Source organism: Callithrix jacchus, chromosome 15, assembly GCF_049354715.1.
Source record: "Callithrix jacchus isolate 240 chromosome 15, calJac240_pri, whole genome shotgun sequence".
NCBI lineage: Eukaryota > Metazoa > Chordata > Mammalia > Primates > Cebidae > Callithrix > Callithrix jacchus.
Window position 1 is genome coordinate 36,009,951 of NC_133516.1, and position 4,743 is coordinate 36,014,693.

Below are 4,743 nucleotides of genomic sequence, written 5' to 3' on the forward strand. Positions count from 1 at the left end.
AGAAAGAAAACGTTACTTACGTGGGTAAATCTTCTCTTACTGTATTAATCAAAGGGAATAGAGGGTGGTGTTTATTTTAAAGGGTCTTATTAGTAAAACTGAGATTACAAAAAGTCAATATTTTTGATGATTTCCTATTTAATGCTCACCCAAAATACTGGTTTAAAAGTTTAAAAGGCTTATGTCAGTATTAAGGGTTTGTGACTTGGTTTTTATTATTTTTTATTTTTTTAAGTAGCAAGAAAAGTAAACAGGTCCACACATGTGGTAGGTGCCAAGTCTGAGAGATACTGGTGCCATTTAAACTTAATTTTGTTCTGTGAATTAAATATTTAAACAACTGCTCTGAAGAAACAAAAAAGTAAGTCTAATGTTTGAACTATAAAATTTCTGACGTTTATTGACTTTCTGGATCTCCCTAACAACTTCCTGTCCTCATAAATTTGCTCCTGTGGTTGACTGGATGCAGATCTGTGTGATGTTTCATTGCAGTGTGTGACTATACCAGTTTTATTTCCAGCAGCTAGCTTATGCTTTTAACCTGGAGATGGCTGCGTAGTTGTGTTGACTGAAACCAGTGTTGTGTGGGGTATGTGTGTGCCTATAATTACATTCAGCATGAGCCATGGGGCTGCACTTGTGCGCATGTTTGTAAATACCTATTTCACTATGATCTCTGTCCCGATTTGGGACTGCTAGCATTGACTATTGAATCTTAAATACTAAATAACAAATTAAAATTAAGCAAAATTCAAAGACTATTAAAAAACCCACTGTGTTCAGTTGCTTTGGGACTATATCTGAATGATAGAATGCATGTAATGAAAAGGAGAGCCATTATGGTGGATTGTATCAGGTTGGTGCAAAAGTAATTGCACCAACCTAGTATTTTAATTGGGGTGGGGAGTTAAGTTCTAAAGTCAGAACATAAAGGTAAAAACTAAGACCAATGAAAGGAAGGATAGACTCCTGCCAGCACCACTTAAGTGGTTCCCACCATCCCTCTGTAACTGGGTATATTTAGTTAAATTCACAGAAGTTACATGATTTAACTTGATAGTCAGAATCTCTGCAACATTATTTTAAATGTTTGCAATGCTTAAACAAGATGGGTGATATTATCCCTGTTTTAAAGGTGAGGAAACCGAGGCCCTAAGAGGCCAAGTGACATCCTCCAAACAACATAGCTAGAAGCTGGCGGAGCCAGGATTTGAGCCAGTTCTATGTGGCTCCAAAGTCTAGGCTCTCCAATATGCCATACTAGAATGTGAAGAACTCTTAGAGATCATGGTTTATAACCAGTTTATTTCACAGATGGGAAACCTAAGACTTATTCCCTCCTTTCAGTCAGCATGGATAATGGGGTGTTGACTGCATACACTAGACTCTGCCAGGATTTCCCAACTGTGGAAGTGGAGAGTACATGGTGCATCAAAGAGTGGTGGATAAGATTAAGAATTGGGTCAAAGGGGATGGGAATAAACCAGTTAAAGGAATTGGAATTACTTTGTCTGATGTGAAATATAAATCCTGTTCTTCAAGTGAACAGTCACTTGATGAAGGATAAAGACCAGCTGGACTCTACTTGCAATGAGACTGAAGCAAGAAGAAAGAACTTTAAATTTTGCTGGGTGAGGCATAAGTCAGTTGTAACGGAGAAGATCTGATCGTGGTGGGGGATGGCGGAGGATGGGGAAGAGTAGCGAGTTAGCACCATGGGTTAGGGGACCTCACTAGATAGGGAGCTGCCCTCTGCTGGCTTCTGGTTTTCCCTGCCCAATCTCAGAGTAGTGGTGCCCCTCATAGTAACTAAAGAAATTCATCGCTGGGCACAGTGGCTCACGCCTGTAATCCCAGCACTTTGGGAGGCTGAGGCAGGTGGATCACGAGGTCAAGAGATCAAGACCATCCTGGCCAACATGGTGAAACCCTGTCTGTACTAAAAATACAAAAATTAGCTGGGCATGGTGGCGTGTGCTTGTAGTCCCAGTGACTCAGGAGGCTGAGGCAGGAGAATTGCTTCAACCTAGGAGGCGGAGGTTGCAGTGAGCTGAGATGATGCCACTGCACTCCAGCCTGGCACCTGGCCACAAAGCAAGACTCTGTCTCAAAAAAAAAAAAAAAAAAAGAAATTCATCAACAAATCTTGTATTGATTAAGACAAAAAGTGACACCTTCTTAATGAACCCATCAGACCTTTCTGTGCTCTACAAATCTTTCCACCCCCGATCTACCCCGCCCACTAAGGTTAGAGCTATCTTCGTGAAGTACAACTGATATAACTTCTCTGCTCAAAAACAACCAGAGGCAGCTTGAGCAGTTGTTTTCAAAATGTGGTCTATGGACCCCCGAGGTGAGGTTGCCAATTGTGGCAAACAGAAATACAGAAAGCCCAATGAAATTTGAATTTCAAATAAACAGCATTTTTTTTAAGTATAAGTGTGCCCCATGCAATATTTGGGCATCCTGTATTTTATCTGGTAATCCTACCTGGGGGACCAAAAGGCCCTTTCTTTGAGGTCAAGACTATTTTCATGGTGACACTGAGACTTATTTATCTTCCCTAATGTGTTGACATTGCACTGATGATACAAAATCAACAGTGTTAAAACTGCTGGTGACTTAGCATGAATCAGGGCAGCGACACCAACGTGTACTGGTGGACGATAACTTATTCTTGGTCGTGCATTCACAGTAAAATAAAATAAAATAAAATAAAAGAAAAGGCAGTTTTACTCAACAATCTCCATGAGGAAGCAGTCAAAATAATTAACTCTATTAAATCTTAAACCTTGGGTAGATGTCTTTTTAATATCCAGAGTAACAAATTGGGACAAATGCATGAAACATTTCTGCTGTATATGATTGCCTTGCTTGTGTGATGGTTTGAGGTAGGAAGCTGATGGCTTATTTTTTCATGGAACGTCATTTTTACTGACAAACTATGTTTATTTAGATCTAAGTATGTGGCAGTTATATTCTTGAAAATGAATGATGTAAGCCTGTTACTTCAAAGAAAATCTTGACAGTATTTGTGCCAATTACAAAATTTCAGCTTTCAGGGGAAAATTAGAATTTTGAAAAACTTCCATCTACCACAGGAAGCTTGACGGTTTTTCAATACTTAAAGACTTTCTGATGATATTGGTGGTGATAACAATGAATTTGGCTTTTTGATATCATATAATGAAATTTGTCAACATTTGGAAAACCTGTGTAACTCAGTGATTCAGTATTTTCCAAATGACCAACGCATAATGTTACCAAATTACGCATGGGTAAAAGATCCTTCAAACTGTGAAATAGACTGATAGAATTTAATGTAACATTGTAAAAAGTTTCACTGACATGGTTTGAAATTACACATTTCAACTAACTTTTTTTTCCTGAGATGGAGTGTTGTTCTGTGGCCAAGGCTGTAGTACAGTGGCACGATCTTGGATCACTGCAACCTCTACACCTGGGGTTCAAGCGATTCTTCTGCCTCAGCCTCCTGAGTAGTTGAGATTACAGGGGTACATCACTACACCCAGCTATTTTTTGTGTATTTTTAGCAAAGATGGGCTTTTACCATGTTGGTCAGGCTGGTCTTAAACTCCTGACCTTGTGATCTGACTGCCTTGGCCTCCTGAAGTGCTGGGATTATAGGCATGAGCCACCATGCTCGGCCCTCAATGAACTTTTAAAAGTCAAGTTTTGGCATCATGGCAAAGAATAACATCCATGGTTATCTGAAAAGGTGATTAAAACAGTCCTCCATTTTCCAACCACATACCTGTATGAGGCTAGATGCTCTCCACATACTTCAGTCCTGATTAAAACAGTCCTCCGTTTTCCAGCCACATACCTGTATGAGGCTAGATGCTCTCCACATACTTCAGTCCTGATTAAAACAGTCCTCTATTTTCCAACCACATACCTGTATGAGGCTAGATGCTCTCCACATACTTCAGTCCTGATTAAAACAGTCCTCCATTTTCCAACCACATACCTGTATGAGGCTAGATGCTCTCCACATACTTCAGTCCAAACATTCTATCACTACTGATTGAATGCAGGAGCACAGAGGAGAATCTAACTGTCTTCAGCCAGACAGCAAAGAGATTTGCAAACAATAAGAACACCACTCTTCTCACCATTTTGTTCTGGAAAACAGTTACTTTTCATTTTAAAACGAAAACTGATGTTAACACGTAATGGCCTTGTGACTATTTTCAAGTGAATTATAAATGATTTGAAATATGTTCTCAGCCAGGTGCAGTGGCTCATCCCTGTAACCCCAGCACTTTGGGAGGCTGAGGCAGGAGAATCATTTGACAGAGTGAGACTGACTCCATTACTATAAAAACATTTTTTTAAAGGTTGCAGCAAGCTCTGGTTGCACCACTACATTCCAGCCTGTGAGATAGCGTGAGACCCTGTCTCTGAAAAACAAAAACAAAAAGCTCTTTATAACTGTTAGGAGTTTAAAGAGGTCCTGAGATTAAAAAAAAACATCAGAACTGCTGGTGCGGGGTAACATCTTCTGTTGAGCCAGACACTAGAGACGTGACACTGCCCACTCTGTGCTGCCTTTGCAAGCTTCCTTATCACCACCATCTCCTAAGTCCCCCTAGGTCCCAGCCGAAACATCTACTCCGTAATTTCTGCACATACTCTGGACTTCTCAACCTGACTTTGCACATGCCACCCTCTATGTGGAACACATGTCCCCACCCCCCTAATCTGCCTGTTCTGGTGGTT